The sequence below is a fragment of the Ascaphus truei genome, chromosome 1 (genome assembly GCF_040206685.1).
Source record: "Ascaphus truei isolate aAscTru1 chromosome 1, aAscTru1.hap1, whole genome shotgun sequence".
NCBI classification, from domain to species: Eukaryota; Metazoa; Chordata; class Amphibia; order Anura; family Ascaphidae; genus Ascaphus; species Ascaphus truei.
The window spans coordinates 322,959,021-322,986,087 of NC_134483.1; positions in this window are offsets into that span (position 1 = coordinate 322,959,021).

The window sequence follows — 27,067 nt, forward strand, 5'->3', positions numbered from 1 at the left end:
GTGGATGTGAATCCACACTTCTTTTCTTTCTTTTTGTGGGAACTAATTATGCATCCATTATTTGCCAAAGTAATCAAAGGAGAAGAACAATATGTATTAGATTACATTTATAGTTACATTGAAAATGAAGAGAAAAAAAACAAGTACGTTTTACAGTGCCCTAATGATGTACCTGGTACATCCTAGGCTTTTGGTTGTTTTCTTAGGCTCCGGCAGAGCAGCCAGCCAGATCTAGACAGAAGTAGAGTTCTCTCCACTTCCGTTTCCGGTACTCGGGCGCCAGTCATAGTCATGTGATCGCTGCTGCATTGGCATGGTACAGGTAGATTTTCCATAAAAAAAAAAAAAGTATAAATTTTACCTTTAGAGTCATTGACTTTTGCTAAGGAAGCCAATCTCTTTGATTAGATCGATTAAAGCAAAATAAGCAAACACATGATGCTTTTTAATCAACTACAGCATTGTGTACTATAATGCCAGCAAATCATCAGCAGTGATGATAGCACTGAATAAAGTTTTGTAAGGAGTAGGGCTCAGAAAATTAGAATCTATTAGGAGTAAGTGCCTTGTGGATTTCTGCGCTCTCACGGTCTGTTCTAAATAGAGAGCAGCTAAATTTAGGAATGTAACATGTTCCTAAAGCCCTTCTTTGCAACGTCTACCCTGTAGCAATGAAATAAAAATATAAAGATACTACATACATGTAACCCCTCTTTATTTCCCTAGATGTATTAACAGGGGCTGACTGACAAATTTTAGCCCACGGGGCAAGACTAACCAACCAACCCAAGAATGAAGCGGGCCTAGCCTGAATGGGCGGGACAGCAGGTGACCGGGGGGCTAGGCCTTCCCGAACCGGATTGGCCGCAAGAGCGGCCGGGGGAGGGGCTGCAGGGATACAGTATAGCCAGCAGCCAGGAGGGAGGTCCGGCCTCTTGCTCCTGGCTGGCTAAGGATTCGGACGTCCCTCTCCTCCCCTGCAAGTTAAAGTAAGGTAAGGCCCCGAAAGGGGGGTCAATCCTGGGCACTCCCCCCTCCTGTATAGCCGCGATTTTTGAATCGACGGCGAGGGGGGAGGCAGGATGCAGGGAGGAGAGGGACACCGTAACGCAGCTGCCCGTCCCCATCCTCCATCTGCGGCGCACAGCATGGAGCTGGGGGGTCGGGCTTAAGCCTGTGGGGTCTTTGCACCGGGCTGGTTCTCCCCGGAACACGTGGGCAAGGGATGCGTCCAGCGCGGGTCCCCCACGCGGCCTCAGCATCAGGGGAGTGGGTGCAAGGAGTTGACCGGGCAGGAGGAGGTCGCGTGGGATATGCGCAGGGGGGCGGGTCACGGCGGCAGCGGTTGGGGTTTGCCTGCGGGGCTAGGAGGTCACGCGCCTCACCTGGAGCGGGCCGGGTGGGCGGCCGTCCGCCGCGCTCCTTCCCCGGGTATGCGAGGCGCTCCGGCGGTGGGGGGGAGGACGCCCCCCCCTCGTTGCGCAGGTCAGGTGTCGTCCAGGCCAGGGGAGGGTTACAGGGGGATCCCCGGGACTTCCCCCTCAATGATGGCCGCGCTGCGCGAACGGGCGGCGAGGGGGGAGGCGGGGTTTGCAGGGAGAAGAGGGACTGTGCAGCGCGATCGAAAGGGGAGGGACAGCGGTTTGGTGCATCCTCCTTCCCCCGGTGCCCACGTGGTGCTCCCGCAAGGGATCGGGCAGCTGTTCCACTGGGCATCAACCCCTCTTTAGTCGTGCAGCTTTCCCCCGTGAGTAGGAGGTATAGTGTAGTGGTCAGGGTGCAGGGCTTGAAAGCACAAGCTTCTGGGTTCTATTCCTGCATGGGCTACTTACACTTTGCCGCCTCTTCAACGGTGCGCACAGCGGCGGAAAAGGGGGGGGATATTGGGGTCCACGGGGGTCTTAAGAATAGTACCACGCGACGCTGGGGGAAGGGTTGATATTGGTGGGTCAATGCCTGGCGAAGCATGTGGCAGCTCCCCCCTCTCCTTCAAGGAATTGTGCAGCATTGCTGGGAGTGAGGGGTTGCCAATAAAGAAGATTTGTGTTTGGGGGCCAGACGCTTTATTTCATGGATTATCGGAAGCCAGATAGGTAGTATGCCCCCCCCCTCCTTTAAGGGCTTATGCGGCGCTGGGATTGGGGCAAGATGGCCCACTGGGGGGGGGGACATTGGGGCAAGAGGGCCCGCGTGGTGGCATAAGGCCCCCAGTGGGGGGGGGGGGGGAATTGCTTATACTGGGCAAGTTTTTGCTTAGGGCATAAGTATTCGCCAGACGCGTGGGGCTAGAGAGCATGTCATTAAAAACATGGGCCAGATATGCGGTATGTACGTGGTTAGTTCACTGGGTGTTATGAGAAAGTAGGTGTTATACAGTACGTCAGTAGCAGAAAATGTGGTACGCAGGTCAAAAAATAAAATAAAAAAAGTGCTTTTTCAGGTTGTGATGATGGGGCATGGGATGCAGGAAAGCCACCATGCGTTAATATTATATGGGCCAGTGTTGTTATGCATATTGTTATATACGGTACGTCAATCAATATTAAATAGTTCACCTTCTTGTTATTATGTGGTCAATATTAAACAGATCACCGGTATGTTGTCAATATTAAACAGTTTACCATATGGTATTTCATGGTTCTTTAACGCCGGAAGTCACGTAGGGATGACAGGTATCGTTAGTGCGAGGGGGGCGTAGGCGGGCATGCATATATGGTAGAATAGATATGCATATACGTGGAGAGGTGTATATATACGTGCATATGGGCATAGATAGGTATTTATAAGTAAGGATACGGGCACATATATATAGATATATACATATAGGCATATAGACATAATTAAAAAAATAAAAATAAATAAAAAATAAATAAATAAAATAAAAAAAGAAAATGGTTAGGCAAGGGGTAACGTGTAATTTTGTTATTGCAGCAGTTGCGCAGGAAGGCAAAGCACCGGCACGCAGTGCTTTTGGGAATGTCTTTACAGGCCAGTATGATGCGGATCTTGGTGGAAGCACAGGACCACGATGATGGGTGGCTGCACCAGCAATTGCGGGCATTGACGCAGGGGTCCGGAAGCAACCAAGGTGGGTCGAGCAGCCGGGAGGACGCTCAAGCGGACCTGGAGGCCACGTGCGCCGGGGCATGGCCGTCATCAAGCGACGAAGGCGGTCCTAGCGGCGGAGCTCGACATCCGGTTACGTTGCTTACAGGGAAGAAAAAGGGTAAGTCAGTGGTGACGGGGGGAAAAGACACAGCCTGTCACGGGAGAGGCCGTGGGGAAGGGGACGCAGCCTGGTGGGCGAGTGAAAGGAAGGTGGCAGTTGGTCTCAAAAAAAAAAATGCGCATAATTACGTATATGAATACATATACGTAGGTTTGAGCACGGGGATGAGGCCAACATGGAGGGAAGACCCCCACCGCCGGGCGCAGGGAGAGCAGTGCGGGTCGGGCCGCGAGCTGATCGACAGACAGGCCATGGTAGGGGCGAACGGCGCCCAAGGTGGAGGAGAGGAGCACATGGGGCGCGTGCGGGGATAGGCTGGAGCCCTGGATGGGGGCTTCTGTTAGGATGAATAAATCCGGCAGGGGTGGTTCAATCTTGTTTCTCTTACAGGAAAGGCTGGACTGGTCGGGACACGTTCGACCTCGCTTCGCGGCGCTGGTACGTCGTCCACGACTCGTAAGCGGACGGGGCGCCCTGGAGGGCCTGCGAACAGAACTCCGAGGGGCAAGGTTGGTCCCAACAGGCGGTTCACATCGCCGCCGGGGACACCAAAGGGTAAACGTAAGAGAGCTACACATGTAGGAGCGGCTACCTCGCCAGGCATCCACGGTTCCCCAATACCGGAGAGTTCGGTGGTGGGGGCAGCGGACAATGCCGAGGCGAGACTGATCAGCATACAGTAGTGGGAAAGGCCGTTCAGGCGGCGTTGCTAGCGGCAGGCGTAGGCAAGTCTAGCGAGGCACAAGGAGGAACAGCAGCAGGGGTGAAACCCGGAGCCCCAAGCGCGTCAGCGGTTACACAGGAACAGGCTTCGGCAGGGGAGGCAGGCGCTAGCGGGGTTGCGGGACCAGCAGCTAGCCAGGTAACAGAGGGGGGGTCAGGGCAGGGAGTGGGAGTAACAGCAGCAGCTAGCGCAGTAGGAGGACCAGCCGAAGGGGCAGGGACCGGGGTGCCAGTAGGGACGGCAAAATCAAAGAGGGTAGGGGATGCGGCATATGGTGATTCATATACAGCGGTCACCCGGTCCCTGGGCGCGCATCTGTCAAACGAGGTGAAGGAAAGAATTTGGGCAGGGGACTTTGTTGAGTTATTGACGTTGCTTCCTGGGTACAACGATGCAGTAGCGAGATCCGAAAAGAAAGGGGAAGCTAAGAAGGAGGATGTAGAGAGACGGTTGTACCCACGCACTTTCGGTAACTGGGTGCAAGCGTTTGGGATATTGGCAGGCGTAGTGGGGGAGAAGGAGCCACATTTATGGTGGACATACGACGTGGATTTCAGGCAAAGTATGCAGGAGAATAAAGGGGTGGTTACGTGGGACCGTAAGGATGTCGACTTATACTTAGATCACATTTCGGGGGGGAGGTTCAACTTCTCGCGGGGCAGGTGGGCAAGGGGACATTGGCAGTAACAATTCACAGGAGGGTTTGGATTGGTTCGTGCAGCCGGCAGGAAGGGGACGCGCAGTCGGTAAACAGTCGGGCATATGCTGGGGTTTTAACGAGTCAAAATGCAGATTCCCCAATTGTCATTTCCAGCATAGCTGCGCCGGGTGCGGGGGCCAGCACCCCAAGCTCAAATGTTATAAGAAGGACAGTAAAGGGCTAAAGGGGGAGGGCGCGAACGCCTATTTCGGTAAAGAATATGGCGCCTCGGCGGGAAAGACACCCCAATAAAGCGGCAGCCGAGTTTGGGCAGAGGGGGTCGGGAGGCAGCGAGCGAGGTTATGGCGGTACGGGCCTGATTTAAGGGGGGGTTAAACAGGCCCGTCGGTGGCGGAAGTTGGGGGGGGGGGTAGGTGCTTGTCCTGCCAGAGGGGGCTCGGGGCTGGTAAAGCAGGTTGAAGCGAGGGGGCAGGTCACCGGGACGTACTTCCGGGTGCCCTTTCTTGCATTGCCCAGCACCGAGCACTTTTTGGCGCGGACGGGCAGCACGCTACCTCAGTTATGATTATGTTTATTATTAATAAACAAAGCCGCGGCCATTTTACCTCCAGACTGTGTCCTCTCTTTATTTGGTACGTTACATAGAAATAATGCTAGGTGAGGGGGGGAGCTCGCGCCTCCCTGGTCATCAGGAAGCCAACACACCATACAAAGACACACGCTACATGTAACATGCATGCATGCCATACACTATACAATGAGCACACTTCTTGACTCAGGTTCTAGCCTTCAGTACCCATATACATCCACCGGGAATGCTGCTGCTCTTGCTTGCTCTCTCAAAGAACCTTCCAGACTCTGAAACCTGACACCTTTGCACCTGTAAACAAGAGAGAAAAAGTTGTAGGTCCAATAGAGCAGGGCATTCTATGACTCCAAAAATGAGGCACACAAGTATGAGTCCAAAATTGTAAATTTTATTAAACAAACAGCCAAATGAAGACAGACTATAATAAACAACCAAAAACATAGTGAGCCGTCTTCCGAATGCAAAAGTGATACCTATGTGCATAGATATAAGTGCATAGATAGCAAATAATTACTAGTAGAAACTCTTATGTATAATTCATATTTAGAAAAACTATATATATATATATATATACATGTAGAGGTATCAGTACCGTGTTAGCCGAGCTTCAATAATCAAAAAATAAATAGATGATACCGTTCTGTGGCTAACGAAATGCTTTTATTTGTGCGAGCTTTCGAGATACACTGATCTCTTCTTCCGGCGATGTTACAATGAATGAAGCAAAAGGTTACTTAAAAAACAGTGTCTCTTGGAATGTTATCTGTGCTGTTCCTTCCCCCGGTGTGGATGAGATTTATGGCTAGAGGTGTCAAAAGGTAATGAAAGCAAGTGAGGAAAGAGTGTGTATGTGTATCAGTGTGAATAAAAATGAATTGGGAGCCCACAGTATATACAGTGCTTTACACAAGGTGTGTGTGGAGTGGGAGTGGATATAAATGGTGTGGGTGGGTGTGGAAATGTGAGAGTTTGTAGCACAACTAAAAGTGTGTGTGGATACTTAGTGGTCCCTATTGGTGTATAGGGATGGAAAAACAAGGAGTATATATACACATACCTAACCCAGTTGTTAGGTGTGCTACTGGACACCTAACAAGCTCCTATTGAACCCCCAAAATAACCACAACATATATATAAGCATATGAGTGTCACAGAGGAGTGCTACTGAGCATGGCAATATATATTTAAAACCAGAGACAGAACATAAAACACAGACAGAGCTCAGTGCACATCCAGTGAAACTCATACACGGTACAGTGCCTAAATATATATGTATAAATATCTATTAAATAAAATAGTCTTTTAGTTTAACATTTTTGGCCAAAATTGTTGTAAGCCCCTGAGCACGGCAGACCACAATTCAGGGGCCCGTAACGCTAATATAAATTCTAATAAGAATTTACGGCACTTTATGGCATATTAAACCTCCTTTTGAGTAAGACCGTGTGCCTGCTTCTTCTTCTTTGTACCCATCAAGATTGAAACATGTCTGTGAGTGGGTTTACTGACTTTGCATCTCCCAAGCCCTTGCTTAAAAGCTGTGTTTAAAGCAGCATGCATTGGCTATGGGTTGCTCATGTAATGTGAGCTTGAGATAAAAGGTGGCACTGTGTGCTCATTTGCATGTCATTTCCCAGAATCCCTTGCTGCAGTGGAAGTGCTGTGTGCTGGGTGATAATGGTTAAAGACAGGGTTGCAGACCTGTCTAAGACATGCAAATGAACATACAGTAATATTTACAGTTAGGAAAGTGTATCCATAAACCTTGCTAGTACGGCAAAATCCCTATATAAACAGATGTATAAACATACAAAGATGCAACAGCAAGCAAAAACAATAATAGGAGCAACAAAGAATCAAGGCTGTCCCTGAGATAGTAAAGATCACAGATGTATCTCATTGAAATAAGCAATCATAATGCCAAAGCAAGTGTAGCATATGTGTGGATTTAAATGTGCTAGGACTGGAGGTGTGATAAGAAAAACCCAATGCAGTAAACACTCTAAGCAGGATATGAATGATCCCTTAGGGCAGGCCTGCCCAACTCGTAAAGTGAGAAGGGCCAAACTGCTCCAAGGAAAAAAAATTTGGGCCACACGGGTTAAATCATCATCATCATCATCATCATCATCATCATCATCATCATCATCATCATCATCATCATCATCATCATCATCATCATCATCATCATCATCATCATCATCATCTCTCCTAGAGCACCTCTCATCATCATCATCATCCTCATATCTCCCCCAGAACCCCTCACTATCAACCTTTATGATACTCCCCATCTATCTCTCATACCCCCATCTCTCCCCTCACCCACACAATACCCCCCTCCACATCAAACACACAATACCCCCCTCCACATCCCCAGCCCATTCCATGTCAGCAGCCCCCCCCCCAAGTCAGCATCCCCCCCATGTCTCTCTTCCCTCAATATGACACTCTCTCCCCCTCCCCTAAATGACACTCTCTCCCCCTCCTCTCAATATGACTCTCTCTCCCTCCCCTCAATATGACACACTCTCCCCCTCCCTTCAATATGACACTCGCTCCCCCTCCCCTAAATATGACACTCTCTCTCCCTCCCCTCAATATGACACGCTCTCTCTTCCCTCAATATGACACTCTCCCCCTCCCCTCAATATGACACTCTCTCCCCCTCCTCTCAATATGACACTTTTTCCCCCTCCCCTCAATATCACACTCTCTCCCAATTCCCTCAATATGACACACTCTCCGCCTCCCCTCAATATGACACACTCTCCCCCTCCCCTCAATATGACACACTCTCCCCCTCCCCTTAATATGACACGCTCTCCCCCTCCCCTCAATATGACACACTCTCCCCCTCCCCTCAATATGACACTCTCTCCCAATCCCCTCAATATGACACTCTCTCCCAATCCCCTCAATATGACACTCTCTCCCCCTCCCCTCAATATGACATTCTCCCCCTCCCCTCAATATGACACACTCTCCCCCTCCCCTCAATGTGACACACTCTCCCCCTCCCTTCAATGTGACACACTCTCCCCCTCCCCTCAATATGACACACTCTCCCCCTCCCCTCAATATGACACTCTTCCCCCCTCCCCTCAATATGACACCCTCTCCCCCCTGCAACTCACATCACACTGTCCCCCTGCAACTCACATCACTCTCTCCCCCCCTGCACCTCACATGTCAGCAGCCCCCCATACATGTCAGCAGCCCAACCCCCCTCACATGTCAGCAGCCCACCCCCCCCTCACATGTCAGCAGCCCACCCCCCTCACATGTCAGCAGCCCACCCCCCTCACATGTCAGCAGCCTCACCCCCCTCACATGTCAGCAGCCCACCCCCCTCACATGTCAGCAGCCCCCCCCTCACATGTCAGCAGCCCACCCCCCCTCACATGTCAGCAGTCTCACCCCCCCTCACATGTCAGCAGCCCCACCCCCCCTCACATGTCAGCAGCCCACCCCCCCTCACATGTCAGCAGCCCACCCCCCCTCACATGTCAGCAGCCCACCCCCCTCACATGTCAGCAGCCCACCCCCCCTCACATGTCAGCAGCCCACCCCCCCACCAGCCCGTTTTTCACACCACTCACCCCCCCACCAGCCCGTTTTTCACAACCACCCCCCCACCAGCCCGTTTTTCACACCCACTCACCCCCCCACCAGCCTGTTTTTCACACCCACTCACCCCCCACCAGCCCGTTTTTCACACCCACTCACCCCCCCACCAGCCCGTTTTTCACACCCACTCACCCCCCACCAGCCCGTTTTTCACACCCACTCACCCCCCCACCAGCCCGTTTTTCACACCCACTCACCCCCCCACCAGCCCGTTTTTCACACCCACTCACCCCCCAACCCACACACACACACACCCACCTACACACCTCTCTTAGATCAGCATCAGCACATCCTCTCCCTCTCTCCCCGCCCCGCCCCCGGCATCCTGCTATTGAAAAAAAAAAATACTCACGGCGTCCTCCTCATGCTGCTGCTGCCACCGCGCATCGCAAAACCCGGGGGCGGGGAGGGAGGGAGGAGGGGGGGATGAATCGCCGCGATTTTTTAAAACTTTTTTTTTTAACTTTTTTTATTATTATTATTATTTATTTAATTAATTAAGTGGCGCCCGGCCGGAGTCATCGCGGGCCGCACAGAGAGGCCAGGCAGGCCACATGTGGCCCGCGGGCCGTATGTTGTGCAGCCCTGCCTTAGGGCCATCAAACACAACAACATCTGCTACAACATACTGTACCAGGTAAATAAGTAAGCAAATGTATGGTACCGTAATGACATTACACCGTGTCATGATTTATTTAAAAAAATAAAGCCAAAATGGAGAAGCCATGTGTGAAAAACTAAGTACACCCTTACTGCTTCCATAGGAATTAAGATGCCAAGTAGCAGACAGGTGCTGCTAATCAAATGCCCTTGATTAATTGATCATCAGTATGTGTGACCACCTCTATAAAAGCTGAAGTTTTAGCAGTTTGCTGGTCTGGAGCCTTCAGGTGTGTGTTAACACAATGCCAAGGAGGAAAGACATCAGCAATGATCTTAGAGAAGCAATTGTTGGCTCGCATCAATTTGGAAAGGGTTAGAAGGCCATTTCCAAACAATTTAAAGTCCATCATTCTACAGTGAGAAAGATTATTCAAAAGTGGAAAACATTCAAGACAGTTGCCAATCTTCCCAGCAGTGGACGTCCCAGCAAATTCACCCCAAGGTCAGACCGTGCAATGCTCAGAGAAATTGCAAAAAAAAACCAAGAGTTACATTTCAGACTTTACAGGCCTAAGTTAGCATGTTAAAGTTCATTACAGTACAATTAGAAAAAGACTGAACAAGTATTGTTTGTTTGGAAGGGTTGCCAGGAGAAAGCCTCTTGTCTCTAAAAAGAACATGGCAGCATGGCTTAGGTTTGCAAAGTTGCATCTGAACAAACCACAAGACTTCTAGAACAATGTCCTTTTGACAGACGAGACCAAAGTGGAGATGTTTGACATAATGCACAGCGCCACGTTTGGTGAAAATCAAACACAGGATATCAGCACAAACACCTCATACCACCTGTCAAGTACAGTGGTGGAGGGGTGATAATTTGGGCTCGTTTTGCAGTCACAGGACCTGGGAACCTTGCAGTCATTGAGTCGAACATGAACTCCTCTATATACCAAAATATTCTAGAGTCAAATGTGAGGCCATCTGTCCGACAGCTAAAGCTTGGCCGAAATTGGGTCATGCAGCAGGACAATGATCCAAAGCACACCAGAAAATCTACAACAGAATGGCTGAAAAAGAAAAGAATCAAGGTGTTGCAGTGGTCCAGTCAAAGTCCAGACCCCAATCAGATTGAAATGCTGTGGCGGGACCTTAAGAGAGCTGTGCATAAACAAATGCCCGCAAACCTCAATGAACTGAAGCAACATTGTAAAGAAGAGTGGGCCAAAATTACTCCACAACGATGTGAAAGACTGATAAAGTTATACAGAAAATGATTACTTCAAGTTATTGCTGCTAAAGATTACTACAAGCTATTGAATCATAAGGTGTACTTAGTTTTTCACACACGGCTTCTCCATTTTGGCTTTATTTTTGCTAAATAAATCATGACACAGTGTAATATGTCATGTGTTGTTGTTCATCTGATGTTGTATTTACCTAATTTTAAGACGTGCTAAGGAACAGATGATTGTTATTATGTCCTGATATGTAAAACCATAGAATTCAAAGAGGGTGTACTTTCTTTTTCACACAACTGTATGTATGTACGTACGTACGTACGTACGTATGTATGTATGTATGTATGTATATATATATATATATATACACACACACACACAACACACACACTATATATATATATATATATATATGTGTGTGTGTGTGTGTGTGTGTATGTATGTATAGATAGATATATAGATATATTGTGACGTCTCAGTCCCACTGTCAGATCTTTTGTCCAGATCAATGGCAGGAAACACTGTACTTTCTAAGCAGGGGTTTATTTACAGGGTTTAAAGCAGGTACAGGGTTAACTCATAACACAAAACAGAAACAAAAGACCTAACTCCTTCCATACTGCTTAGTCCCTAACTAATCGTGGGAGAACTAAACTCTTTTCCCCACTTTAACCAGTGTACCTGCAGCAGGTCTCCTTTCAGTCTTTCACAGGGCTGTCTTTGTGTGCCTTCCCAGATCAGTATAGCAGCGGCATCTCTCACCCTCTCTGTATAACTCTCAACAGTGTGTGTCTGGCAGCATGGGGGTGGGAATCTCTGTATCACTTCCTGACTATACAGGCTAGGCTAATTAGCTCATTAACTCACAGCTGAACAGACCTTTCCAGAATGATTAACTCTATGAGAGCTGTAAAGTCCCATAACTGCCCCATTCTAGCCCTTAGAGGGCAGTGACGGCATCACATATCCCTCCCCCCAGCGAAACACTGTCCTGTGAGTGGCCCGTGCACTATCCCGTGCACCAACCTCTTTGTTAGACATGTCTGACATCCACCTCCTCTTAAAGGTTTTCTTCATTAAACCTCCTACTGAGCAGTAATAGAGTCCAGCGTAGTGTCCCACTCAATCTTCAGAGCTTTGAGCTCTTCGCCTAGGTCACGCTGTTGTTTCTCTGCCTTCTTGCGGCCAGCATGCTCAAACTTCAGGTCCTTCCTCAGGTCTTGAAGCTGTCCTTCTGTACTTCTTTTCTGGCTCAAGGCGGCTGCCAATTCAATTCCTCTCAGGGCCTTCATCTCTTCCCGGTGCTTACTCTGGGTATGTGTCAGCGCATCCTTCAGATTTTGGATCTCTGTAGTTTTTGTCGCTAGGATTGCTGCTGCTTCTGTTTTCCATGCCTCTTTCTCCTGGGAGTACTGATTTTTGGTGATGGAGCAGGCTCTCTGCTTCTCCAGCTCTTTCTCCAGCTTGAGATTGTCCTCCTTTATAGCTGTGAGTTGCTGGGGCGTGTGTTCAGTTATCCGCTCTAGCTCTAGAAGCCTTTTATCCAACTTCAGTTTTTCAGATTCCACGGTTTGGACATTTTTTGTTTTTTTCGAATTCTGCTTCCAGTGATGCTCGGGTAAGGCTCAGGGTGGCCTTCAGCTCATCATGCTGCTTGGCAGGGACCCACTGGGTACTCAGTCGCTCCTATAGCACTTGCTGCTTTACTTCACCCAGCTCTGTTTTTAACGTGCAGACCTCTCGCTGAGAAACTTCTTGTTTGCCGATGAGGCGTTGAACGTCTTGTTGGGACGCCTCATAGAACCGTTTCCAGTCAACACTCTTTTGGTCTGACTCACTTGGATTTCTGCTTATGGCGGTATCGGTAGCCTTTGTCATACCAAGGCTAGTAGTCACTCCTGTGACGATTGCGTCAAGCGCTCTGGTCTTTTCTGATGCCACGGGGTAAACTTTCCCTGCAGCTTCTGTTGCACACGGAGGTTGTCCTTTCCGTGGGGCCACATAGGAGTCCTCATTGTCCTCTTCTGAACTGCAAGAACAGTGCTGAACCATAGAAACCCAGTGCGAACCATGCCCCACAGAAAAGTTACATTCCATTGGTTCCGCGTTCCGAGGGCAAACTGCGGCCACATGTCCAAGTTCATGGCATCTGTGGCACTCTATATACCTTCCAAAACTGGGTCGGTGTTTTGTCTCCAGTCTACTGGGAACAACGAGACCAGAGTCCCTCCTAGGTGCTGTGGGACTTCCTACTCCTTTATGCAAGTCAATGAGTCCTTGGGGATTCCTATTCGGTTGAACAGTCTTATCCGACCTCCTGGAGCGCAGGAAGCGAGAACCGGAGCACTCATTTGGACTTGAACTCTTGGACATCTCTTCGGCAGTCAAGTAACATTCGACTAAAGCGACCAACTGTTCGGCGTCTTTGGGGTCACTCTGGCTCACCCACTTCTGGATGGTGCGGGGGAAACCCCTCAGGAACCGGTCTATAACGACTCTTTCGACAACTGCAGCGATGGAACATACCTCAGGCTGGAGCCACTTCCTTGCAGAGTGTATAAGGTTATAGAGTTGAGAGCGGGGTGTCTTCTCTAAATCATAATGCCAGGAATGGAGCCATTGGGCCCGAACCGCGAGGGTGACCCCTAGCCGTGCCATAATCTCCACCTTCAGGGTGTCATAGTCTTTAGCTTGCTTGGGCTCTAAGTCATAATAGGCTTGTTGTGAGTCATCCACTAGGAAGGGAGCAGTTCTTCCCGCCCACTCCTCAGCTGGCCACCCTTCGCGTACTGCGGTGCGCTCGAAGATTGACAGGTACGCCTCAACGTCATCGTCCATCGTAATTTTCTGAATGAGGTGCATTTTTACCTGGTGAGCGACCTATGGGACCACTCTAGGCTGGGCGGTAATTTTCTCTCCCAACGCTCGGAGCTCCTGGTGTAGGCGAAGTTGCGCCTCGTTTTGCTCTTCTTTTAGCGTCTGATGTAGGGACAGCGCCATCTGCTGTACTAACGCCGCCGTACTTTCAGTTTGTGACTTTGTCATCTGTAGTAAAAGTGCTCACCAGATAACGATTGAGCAAAGGGGGGGGATATGTGATATATTGAAGCAAAAGGTGTTTGAGGAGAGGTACATAGGACCCAGCACCTTCCAGGGTGTGTTCCCTTCACTCTTACCTGAGCCCTAATTAATGAGCTTCAAGTTTAAAAGGCAGCACAGACAGGTTCCTGTGCTGCTGCTGTGCTGATCTGAAGACACACACACACACAGAGACAGCCCTGTGAGATACTGCAAAGGGAAGCTGCAGGTACGGTGTCTAAAGTGGGGAAAGAGCTTAGTTTCCCCCACTGTTAGTTAGGGACTAAGCTGTGTGTCATATTCCGTAGTCTGCTGTACCCATGCTTGGCCACCAGGACTGCTGCCACTCTCAATGTCTTGTTCTAGCCTGCTGTACCCATGCTTGGCCACCGGGACTGCTGCCACTCTCAATGTCTTGTTCTAGCCTGCAGTACCTATACTTGTCCACTGGGATTGCTGCTGCTAAACTAAGGAACATTCCAGACTCTGATACCTGACACCTCTGCACCTGTGCTCCACCTCCCTTTCCTGTTCCTCCCTTGCCTCTGTTTCAAGTCAGACTCCTATGCACATGCCTCTGATCCTGATCTGTTCCTGTACCTGTATTTGAGTCTGTTCGCAGTAAAGGCCCTTGCTGGTAATCTGGCTTGTCCTTGTTTGTTCCTGTTCTCAGTCCCTGCTCCCAGACCTGTCCCTGCTCACCTGTCCTGTTCCAGTCTCCTCGTTGCCAACCTCTGCTTGTTACCTGACTTCGCTACCTGCCGCCTGCCTCGGACCCCTGCTTGTTAACTGACTTCGCTATCTGCCGCCTGCCTCTGATCTCTGCCTGTGACCCCTACTACGCTCCTGCTGTTCCGGCCACCGAGATCCTACCCGCCAGAGGAGTCTCCCGTGACACTGTGTTAGTCAGAACTCTGAAAAGGAGTTAGGTTTTTGTTTCTGTTTTATGTTATTAGTTAACCCTGTTGCTGCTTTGTACCTTGCAAATAAACCCTCCTTTGCATTAACACAACTTTTGCCTGCCTTTGATCTGGATAAAAGAGACTGCAACGTGGTGTGGACATCACAATATATATATATATATATATATATATATATATATATATATATATATATATATATATATATATATATATATATATATGTGTGTGTATGTATGTATAAATGTATGTATGTGAATATATATATATATATATATATATATATATATATATATATATATATATATATATTCACATACATACATATACATACATACATATATATATATATATGTATATTCACATACATATATATAACAATGAAAAGAAAAAGAAAAGCGTCCCAACTCAGCACTCAAGTATACTCAGAACAAATATCAAAGAAAATTATGATTTATTTAACAGCACAAATAATCAAACATAAAATACACAAAATATTAAAGGTGCTGAGCACTGGAATCGAATACCACACAAATTTGGACAGGTTTCTGGGGGTGGTAGACGCCAAATGACGGGAGATACCAGCATTCTTTGCCTTTTCTTAGTGGGGGCACAGATTCTGCATAACCGCTGAGGAAGATCTTCTGTATGAAGGCCACAAAGGGTTTCTTGGTCTCCGGTTTCCCTTGTAGGTTACGGCAGAGCGAAGTGAGCCTAGACATGGCGTGGTCTCTGTTGTTTGGGAGGCGTCTTCTTGGTGAGTGGAATGGTAGCGGGGCCACCCAACTGCGTAATTCATCCTTGAAGAGCTCCTTATCCATTAACCTCAGGAATTCTCTATCCTCCATCGATGGCGCCTGTTTGTCGTCATCCTTTGGAACGCTGTGCGCCCTAGGTTATCGGTGTATTTGTTTGCCACAATCGCGTCTCCATACATCCTTTTGGTCTCGAGCTTCTCTTGGACCTGGAAGTGGTTCAGACATGGTTTGAAGCGAGTTGCATGACCGTTCTCCAACAGGTTTGTTCGTAGGACGTCTACGTTGTCGGGTCCGCGTATCCTGTCTATGCACACTTCTCCCACTAGCACCCATCCTAGATCGAGCCTTTGAGCACTTGGAGCGTTATGGTCCCCGTTTCGCTGTTCGCGGATCTTGTGTGCTCTCATGATGTCCCTGCCAAGTAGCAGCAAGATCTGGGCGCCTTCGTCTAGTGGTGGGATGCGATTGGCAATAGCTTTGAGATGGGGGTGGTGTCGCGCCATGTCTGGTGTGGGGATTTTGTTCCTATCTTCCTCCATGTGATTGCACTCTATGGGCCTCATGCAGTAAGCAGCGAAAAGGCACTTCTCGCCAGTTTCACGCCAAAAATGCCTACCCCTATTCAGTAAGCGGCGAGAAAGTGGCGAGAATAAAAAAAAACGCTAGTTTTTTTGGCGGGTTTTTTCCCGCTAGTGGCGAGGCGAGAAAGCACTTTTCGCCAAAAATAGACACATTTTCCCCCACGCTGTGTTCTAGTAGTGGCAAGTAGCTTTGCGCCGCTATTCGCCACTCTAGAATGGTGTTTTTATGCCGAATCCAGCATGGCAAAAAAAAAGTTGGCTAGTTGATGGTGAGAGGCTGCTGATGAGCGGCGGATCGGCACTTAGAAAAAATTCTGGCCTTTTTCCTGGCTGGGATTGATGCCGGGGGTCTCTGTAGCTGATACAGTAATACCAGCACCGGAGCCCCCCGGCATGCATCCGAGGCAGGAAAAATGCATTTAAAGGCCACTTCATTACCTTAGCGGCTAACCGCTAAGGCAATGAAGGGGTTAACCCACCGTGCCAGGTTTATTGTGGGTAGCGGGGGCGGGTGAAGGGGGTATTTTGCCCTTGTTGTTTGTTTAGGGCTTGCGTGGGGTTTGCGGGTACGCTTAACCCCTTCACGACCGTAGCAGTTAAGCCCTCCCGCTACCCACCCGCAAGCCCTAAACAACCACGGTTGGGGCTAATACCCCCTTCACCCCCCCTACCCACAATAAACAAAAAAAACACACACAACAGCCCCACACTAAATAAATAAATATATCTAAAAAAAAAATATATACTTTCAAACAGGTTCTGGAGGCCTGCTGGTGGGTCCTGCCAGCACCATGACCCCCAGGTGGTCTCCTTGGGTCACCGTGGGCCACAATTGGGTCCCCACGGTAGGCCCGCGGATGTCTGGGAGCCCCGGGTCAGACCCACAGGTGTCTGCGGGACCTCGGGTGGTTCTCACGGGGGTATGGGGAACTCACCAGTGCTCACTACGGGTCCGCGGTGTCCCCACGGATGTGGGACCACCGGTTCATCCCCGCACCTACGGGTCCACGGTGTCCCCACAGATGTGGGACCACCGCTTCATCCCCGCAGGTGTCACCCGTGGAACCACCAGCCTGATACCCGCGAGATACCGAGGAGACCGCAGGTGGTCTCCAGAGATCTCACGCAGAACCAAGGAATAAACCCTGAATGTAAAAAAAATAAACCTGGCCTATACATTCAATACATACATCTCCTCCCCCCCCCCCCAACACCTACAGTACAATAATGTGCAAAATAACTATTATCCAGATAGGCATAATAGATTATTTGCCCATTATTAAACACATTAACTAGCATATTAAAATAAATAAAGTACTACTGACCTCACCAATAAGAAGCCCCCGTCGCCAGCAACATCCTTGTCTTTCGTTGCCCACAAAATACATAGCCAATACATAGCCAATACATTGCAATTACATTCAGATATCAATTAACCCCTTAAACACCTTATCGGATAATAACCGTAAAGGTAATTAAGGGGTTAAGCGACACTGGCCCGATACCCACCCTTCACCCATTCATTTGTACAGTGGCTTCATCATGGAACTATATATATATATATATACACAGATATATATATATATATATATATATATATATATATATATATATATATATATATATATATATATATATATATATATATCTGTGTATAGTTTCATATGTGTATGTATATATATATACACACACACACACATGATGAACCAATATACAAATAAATGTAGAAGGGTTATCAAAAACATGCTGTACTACAAATACCACTTCTCCATACAGACACACTACAATAAAATCAATTTCCTTTAATAATCCAATCTGATCTTCCAATCAAAAGCCACAAATGCCACTGAAAACATTGCATTTACATTGTATACATGATGCATACAATCTATGCACCATATACATTCTGCAAATGAATGTTAACAATAACATATTCCAAACAAAATACCAATACATCCAAACAAGTACAGGCATACCCCGCTTTAAGGACACTCACTTTAAGTACACTCGCGAGTAAGTAGATATCGCCCAATAGGCAAACGGCAGCTCACGCATGCGCCTGTCAGCACGTCATGAACAGCAATACCGGGTCCCTACCTGCACCGAAGCTGTGCGCAAGCGGGGAGACTATAGAGCCTGTTACACATGCGTTATTTACATCAGTTATGCATGTATATGAAGATTGCAGTACAGTACATGCAACGATAAGTGGAAAAAAGGTAGTGCTTCACTTTAAGTACATTTTTGCTTTACATACATGCTCCGGTCCCATTGCGTACGTTAATGCGGGGTATGCCTGTATACTATTTAAACCAATCCAGTAACCATCAATCAATTTGCAGACATTAATTACATCCCCAAACAATTAAAATAGCATCCATACCAATTACACAATTAACTATAGCAACCGTTAAAGAGAACAAGTTACCATCATATAAAATAGAAGGCCACCAAAAAATAAAATATACAAAAGCAAGCCTCACCCTGACCTAAAGTACACCATACAATAGCAACAATTACATCTATCTAATTTTAAAATACATGACACACACATTTATGCATACTGTAGCAGCATAGCCAAAATATTTTAAAACACAGCAAATCAAGCTTTTAAAACAACATCATTTCTTACCCTGTATGTATATATTGATCTAGACATACATACATACATACATACATACATACATACATACAGTGGCAAGAAATGATATACCAAAAATAAATAAATACACATGTAAAAAAGCTTTAAAAAAATGAACAAGTTAAATAAAATACATTTCTTTAGATCACTTACCATTACTTGACCCACTCACCGACTCCCGTTGAACAGCTTACTCTCGAACCAATCCACCACGCACAGGAAACCATAAAATAAAAAACCATAAAATAATAAACATTAAAATAAAAATCCAAAACAATCCACGGGTCTTCTATTTGTAATCCATCTTCATCTGTATTCTTCTTTCTTCTATCTGCGGCTCTCTTCCGGTGTCTTGATGTCTTCTACGGCCACGCCCTGGCCTTCTTCTTCTGGAGGAGGTCCTTCCTCCTCGGCATCTGCCTTCAAAATGAGACAACATAGGCTTTTAAAGGCCTATGACGTCACATTTTCGTCATGGTTCCCACGGCCCTGATTGGGCCGTGAAAACCATGTGTTTTGGCCGAGAAAAAAAGAATGATGACGTCACTTAAAGGCAATGAAAGCACAGCCAATCAGAATGGCTTTGCTTCAATTGCCTTTAAGATGACGTCATTAAAAGAAACATGGCCGGCCTCACATGGTACAGTAGCCAATCAGAGCGTGGGAAGTCTATCCCTACTCTGATTGGCTCTAGTGCCATGTGACAGAAGCTTTCAGTGATGTCACATCCGTTCTCCCCCAAGCCTCTGTCACATGGTCGATGATAGCATACATCCTTTTAGCCCTTTCAGGTTGTCCCTCTGGGTGCACTGCTACAAGGCATATTTTAGAGCAAGATCTACCATCGCTTCCTTCTCCACATACACTGGCGACACAGTTTATTACACTGCGGCCAGATCCGCAAGCCGGGAGATTTCCCGGCTTGCTAGTGGCCGCCCCTGCACGCGCGTCCAGGGGCTCCCCGAGGGAGCCCTGGTGTCCCGCGATCGCGGGACAGCGGCAGGGGGTTCCGGGGGACCCGGCGGACCCGGCAGCGGTAGGGAGAGCGCCCCGATCGGAGGGCGCTCTTCCGCTGCTTCGGCGCGCGCCCGTCACTCTCGGGCGCCCGCCAGGCTACTGCTGCGGCACAGAACGGGCAAATGCTCGAATAAACTGTGCCGCAGCAGTATCTCTGTGCATTTAGATGCTACCGATGTGGGGGGTGTCTTTCCCTCTTCTTCCTCCCCGCCCTGCTTTGTCGCAGGATTAGGGGCCTTGCTAGGTTTGGGCTTCATTGTCTCTGGGTGTAAAGCTGCTATGTGCTTGTCGCTATTACACTCTGTGCATTTTATAATTCTTTGCATTCCTTGAATAAATGAGTTGTGGAAGTACAACATTTGAAGCAAGCTCCTAATTCCCTGAGTAAGTTCTTCCGCTCCTCTATGGGCTTCATTCTGAATCCGATATACTTGTAAAGTGGATGCGGCCTTTTGTGTATAAGACATTCTTTGTTAAGGCCCCTTGGTTTCTTTTTCCCGGCGGCCGACTGGTCGGGGTTCGCGTGGGTCGTAGGGGACACGTCCATCATGTGGACCGAGGTGGGTGTTTTGGCATCTTTGTATCTCGCCGCTGACCTTTCATTCTTCTGGTGGCTGGCACTGGATGTGGTCTGCGCACCTAAGATGAAGCGGGGGTCGTTTCTCGTCCTTGCTGCTTCGTGACTGAAGCTTAAGAAGACTGAAAATGGGGGGTAGGCGACTTGCTTCTCCCTTTTGTATTTGGATCCTTGTGAAATCCATCTTTCTTGGAGGTTGTAGGGTAGCTTCTCCAAGATGGGTCTCACTCCACGAGCTGAGTCTAGGACGTTGAGACCTGTTAAGGAATGGTCTTTTCTTGCAAACTCCAGCTCTTGCAGCAGGTCCCCGAGCTCTCGTAACTTCGAGTAGTCTTTAGCTGTGATCCTGGGAAAGCTGTCGACTCTCTTGAAGAGCGAATCTTCGACTGCTTCGTGGCTACTGTAGCACTCTTCTAGCCTTTCCCATACTAGGTCGAGACCTACTTGGGGGTGGTTCGCGTTTGCCGCCTGAGTCTCTTCACGTGTTCCATGGATTCTTTCCCCAGCCATTTGGATAACAGGCTGAGCTGTCCCCTTGCTGAGAAGCCCAGGCTCTTGATTGCATCCTTGAACGTGAACATTCACATTCGGTAGTTCTCAGGACGGTCGTCAAAGTTGGTAAGTCCTGTTTGCACCATGTCACGCCGGATCATGTATTTGCCCATGTCTGTCAGGCCTGAGGCATCAGCGTAATTGTTGCGTTCTGAGGTAGTTACCGGGAGGGTCGTTGCGGTCGCCTCTTCCTTGGCGTGGACGCGTGATGACTGCTGGTCTGTGTGATCCCGTATGGGGTTCCTGGATTGCGAGCCTGTTGTAGTGCATCCGTGTGCGCGCTGGCGTGTGGATCACTGTTGCGGCTGTGACTGTCCCAGGTAGCGTGTACCCTTAAAGGAACAGCGTCTTCTCCACGTGGACCTAGCAAGTCTTCGGTGTCTGTGGTATCACTCCCGTCATGTTGAGATGGTGCGCTGTGTTTACACTAAAGAGGCTCCTCACATAGTCCTCAGTGCGTTGGACTGGATCCTCTGAGGCTATCCGTCTGTACGGTTGCTCCCCGCCGTCCTGTCTCGCAGCTGCTTCTAAGACTTCGGCTTGGGCTATGGCGGCGTCGGCGTCCTCTTCTTTGCTTAGAGCTTCGAGATTCACGTCCAATTTGGCCTTTCTACGTGCAGTGGCGGTGGCGGCATTGGTGGCGGCGGCATTGGCAGCGGCGGCTGTGGCAGCGGCAGCGGCATTGGCGTCCTCTTCTATGCGCGCTCCTTCTGCCCTTACGACTGCCTCTCTCCGACCATATTCGGCCCTGGCACGTGCGGCCTCTGCGGTGGCTCGCACCTTGGTAGTGCTTGCACTTGCGCTAGACACGTTAGATTGCGCTGATCTTGCTGACCTTGACGAGTGCCTGGATGCGCTGGAGCGCTTTGATGCGGTCTCCAGGAGGAGCTCTTTTCTCTCACTTTGGGCGTACTTGACAGCGGTTCGCACGCGGCTGTCACGTGTCAAGTCAATATTATGCTGTAAGTCCCTTTCTTGCAGGCTTTCGCCGTTGTTGGCCCTGGCCAAGTAAGTGACGTATGCCTCTGACAGCCCTTGGTAGCATGAGTGATCTATCTTTAATTGAGTTATTGCCTGCTCGAGCTTTTGTACAGAATTGCCAGCGCCGGCGACATTGCGTATTCCAAGTGTGGTTGTTTCCAAGGCCTTCTCTTATTTAGCGTGGTGCGCTTCAATGTCAGTCTCATATTTTTCGCGGGCCTTTTGTGTCAGTGGGACTATCCGTTTAGGCCTTGCATTTGCCTGCACCTGTTGCAGTTGCGCTGTGGTCTCTGTGTCTGAGTGGTCACTCTCCTGCGTGATGTCTGGTGAGAATCTAAGTTCTGCCATGCTATAGGTGTGTGTAGGCCTTTAGCCAATGCGTGTGGCGTGCGGTCTGTTACCTGCATCAGCGATGGATGACTGTCTCAGATAGTGTCATTAGGTGTCCTGCAGCGGTAAGCGTAGGGGTAGCTGTACTTACAGGTGTCCGGTGGCTCTGACCCCTGTCCTGGCAGGTTTCCGGTGGCGCTGGCCGTGGAACGTGCGCAGGATTAGGCAAGATGGTAATCCCTCACTGTGAAGCTGTGCAGAGGGTGGACTCAAAGACAGAAAAGAGCAATCAAAGTTCTGTGTATGGTGCACTGTTTGACTGCAGTGCTGGTGTCTTGAGTGTGAGCTGCAGGCTGTTTGCAGTGTAAGCTGCTTGCTTGTACTGCAGCAGGAGCTGTGTAAACTGCTTGCTGTTAAAGCTGCTGCAAGTTACTGTCTAAAGTCTGTAAGCAGTGGCTTCTATGCTGTCGTCAAGGTATATAAAATACGTTTTTACTGTTCTGGAACCAAAGGGAAATACGCTGGGTAATGTATGGTCAGACAGCTTAACTAGTTTCCTTTTAGAAGCACCACAAGTTCTATAAGTTTTCTTCACTTTATTGAAAAGCAGCAGATCACAAATATACTTGTAGATGGTGTAGTGAGAGAGTTTGTTTGCAATGATAGTGCTTGATAGTAAGGACAAAAAGTAAAAATGATGCTTCTTACCAGGAACTGAGGGCATACTGTAGGTAGTGCTTGCTAGACGGCTGAGGTGAAAAGGAAGCAAAATGGAGGGAGCCTCACAGGAACAGAGCCTGGGCTAAAGAAACTGTGAATACAGGCAGGGGGTAATGGAACAGTCCACTATACCAGGGGAATAACAGGGGGCAGTCATAGCAACCACTGCAGGAGGCTAGGAGAAAGAGAGAAAACTAATGCATCCATATCGCCTGCACTGGGAATAATAACTGCAGGGAAGGTACTACAACATAAAGGGCCAGCAGGCAGAGCTGCAAAAGGGTAAAGGGAACAGAACTACAGTATTATTCTAGTTTCAGAACAGTCTCTGCGAACAAGCGCGTAGTGCAAAACATGTAGGTTGTTTTCCCTTGTACCACATGTCTCAATAAACCAAGTTATTTTTGAACTTTTTGGTCACCCTCTAATTCAAGTTTTATGGGATGGTGGTACGTCGCTATTTCCCTTTTTTTTATTACTGAATTATTCGTTCAGAGTCAGTCACTCACTGCTACTAAGATTAGTGACAGTGGAGTGGACAATGCGCTGATTCACACAGATATAACACTCAGAGGACTATTCTAGTAGCTCCGATTTGTATGAATCCGTGTGTAAAGAGATCTTTCTGATTGAATTTTTATGCTTTGCTATTCTCTAAGCCGTTCACAAAAGTCTTTACTAAAAGCGGTTTAACTCTAGCGCTACAAATTCGATCGGTTTGATCAAAAAGCCCCCAATCTGTATTTTTTTTTACAACAACTAGAATTCTCGTAGCTCCATTAACTGCTAAATTAAAAACCGCTTCTTTCTTTATTTTTCTCGTCACCTGAAGTTTGGCAATATAGCATCAATAGACATGTTTTTTCATCCTTACAAGCCATAAAACCAATTCCTGGATTGCAGAACATGAACTGATACTTTTTTTTATCTTGTACTGTATATACTGCAGGCTGCACCGCAAAGTTTGTAATTTTGGGGGGTTAGATATAGTGACTTGCCCAAGGACCACACCTTATGAGGAGAGGCTAGCTAAATTAGATTTGTTTACATTAGAAAAGAGACATCTAAGAGGGGATATGATAACTATATACAAATATATTAGGGGACAGCACAAGGAGCTTTCAAAATAACTATTCATCCCAATGGCAGTAAAAAAGGACATGGGGCCATAGCTTAAGGTTGGAGGAAAGGAGATTTCACCAGCAACAAAGGGAAGGTTTATTTACAGTAAGGGCAGTTAAAATGTGGCATTCATTACACATGGAAACTGTGATGGCAGATACAATAGATATCTTAAAAAAAAAACTTGGACATCTTTCTAGAAAGGAAAGGTATACTGTACATAACTCATTTAACCTTCTGTAGGTGTCATTAAACCCCAACTAAAGTAGAAATATCTTATTGGTAATAATCGGTGCATAAATATGTAGCAGGTTTCCCGTTCACCTCCGTAGCGGGTGCTGGGGAAGCTGCAGCTCGTCTGGGTGCCGCCGGAGCCGCGGGCGGACCCAGCTAGAAGCAGAGATAGTCCTGAGCTCCTTGGCACCCTTGAAAGCGGAGACCGCAATCTTAGATAGGCGCACATGCGCTGCAGCCGTTTCACGCATTCGCAAGTAGTCGAGTGCGACAGCCATCTTAGAAGATGGCTCCACACGGGACTAGAAGTCCCAGTAGCCCCAGGGGCTGTATACCACATAGGGCAGTTTTAGCCAATAGGAGCAGGGTATTCACAGAGCAGGAGAAAGGATACTTTTGCCGTGTTCAGAACTACGCAGGTCAGCAGAGGGACCACAATGGAGCAGGTAGTGTCCAGGGAGCAGTGCTTCCCTCGACTAGGTCTAGATTTGCCCCTTACACCCAGCTAGGTCCTGAATCCCTACCAGTTTGTGGCTGCTGCAGGGAAGGCCCCCTAGATAGGGCTGCTTCTCTAATATCACCAATGTAATTAGCGTACCAGTGACGGACGCCACACAGTGTGGGTGCAGCCTGCAGTCTGAGACCAGACCCAGCCATATATTACCAGAGACATTTACATGGACACACTCCAATGGGAGCTCCCTCAGAGGTGGATCGGACGCATCAGGAGAAGCAGTTTTGTGGAGACCTTTGTCGTGGGATCAGACGGATCCTGTGTTGTTCAGCAGCACCTGGGTACTGGAGTGCCCAGGGAGGTACCTACAAGTGCACCAATGGCCACACACACAGTGGGTAGCGCTACTCCACACACTTTGGGTGGGCTGGGCTCTGTGGGCACAGGGTGATTTGGTGCCTAGGGCACCTCAGTAATTTGGGGGATACTCACCCTGTGTTGTTATTATTGTATTGTGTGTTATACTGGTGGTACCCTATATAGTTACTCTATTGTTAGTAAATCAATTGTTATATACTGGTGTTTGTATAATTTCACTGTAAGTGGTCCTAAAAGGGTTTATCCCTCTGAGCTGGGATCCCTCTCTGGTGGAGGTGCTGCACCGAGGAGACCGAGAGCTCACCCCAGACTCCCAGTGGCAGAGGCTCAGGCCTTCTGTGAGCCACAGGTAGTGGCAGCACACATAGTTCCCTTAGACATGGGGAATGGGGGATACACATACATAATGATGTTTGCTATGCTGCAGGTTATATACAGTATTATGTTCGAAGATTTTTTACACCACATCTTTCAACATGATAAAATTGTGCCTATTCTGTTTTTACATAAGGGAAAAATGTCTTAATTGTTAACTTTTAAATATTTTAAAGGAATATGTGTGCTCTAGCTTATTTATAAGGTTTTTCATTTAGGAGAATGTACACAATGGTGGTTAGACAAATTCATCTTAAACATGTCATGGTAATGTTTTTCATATGCATGTTACCCACATATTTTTGGATTAATATTGAGATAGATTTGTTCTGTAACCTTAATTGTATTGATTTATCTATTTATTTCATGGACGTAATTAGAATGTGTGGTAACACATTATACCAACTCAAAATTTAGCATGAAATATCTATCATAGTATGTGTGTTATTTGTGTCCACAAATGTCAAGCTCATTTTTTCATACTTTTCTTGTGCGGATTGGCATTTAAAAAAAAAGATGCGGTTTAAATTATGCGATTTACAATAGAGAGTATGTTTAAACATCCATGCTGATGCTCCGGCAGAGCTGCCACACATTAATTTCTATGTAAGTGGGGATATGTTTTTAATGTTTTTATACATAAACTCTTTTTTTTATACATAACTCTATGTACCTACCTCTGTGAGAACAACACCACTACACGTTTGGGGAAGACGGCCTAGCACCAAGACCCGCGAGGGTTGTAGGATCCCTGTCACCATCAGGAGATCCAGGGGGGATTGGGGCGAAAGGGAAAATACCCTTAAAGATACAATTCAGAGCATTTTGTCTTCACTGGGCCATGTGAGTTTTGGCATTGCCCAGTTTTAAGAAATGTTTTCAACATTTTGCATTGGAGAACATACAATCCTGCACTATTTGTGTTTTTCTCTTTTTTATTCTCCACAATGCTCCCTAAACTACACCATTCCATTTCTGCAAAGATCAAAGGACGATTCTCACGAGTCGAGCAGCGTATCAATTCTTATATTTTCATCATGTATTCACTGATTATTGCTAGAAAACGAGCACTTACAGCATATATTTTTCACTATCATATTCATTTCTGATTATTCACCGACACCTATAAGAGAGCGCCTAGTGTTTTTTCTTGCTATCAACTCATTCAGAGTCAGACAGTCACTCAATGCAGTTCTCACGAAGTCCCATATAGATAATTTCTCTGACGTTTCATATTTAGGAGAATGGGTTGACTCTATAGAGAATAGATTTGATGAATTCAGTGCTGGGCAAGCAGAACACATTCATGACCTAGAAAATAGGTCCCACTGTAAACATTTGAATTCGGAATGTACCAGATAAAGAGCTTTACATGGAAGAATACTGTGCTTACTGCTCCTACAGTGTTTCAAAAACTCCAACCTGAGATTCCTCCCGACTTTCTCAGCCTGTACCAAGCACATGCCGGGTGACATGAAATAATGTGTGACATCATTGCGTGCTTGCACTAATATAAACCAAAGGAGGCCATTCGGCTGCTGCCAGAGCAATTCCCGCTATTGACTTTGAAGATTCACAACTTTCGCAGATCTCTTTTACCAACCTCACTTACATAGTTACAGTACATAGTAAATGAGGGTGACATATGTTGATTGAGTTCAACCTATCTTAAATGTAA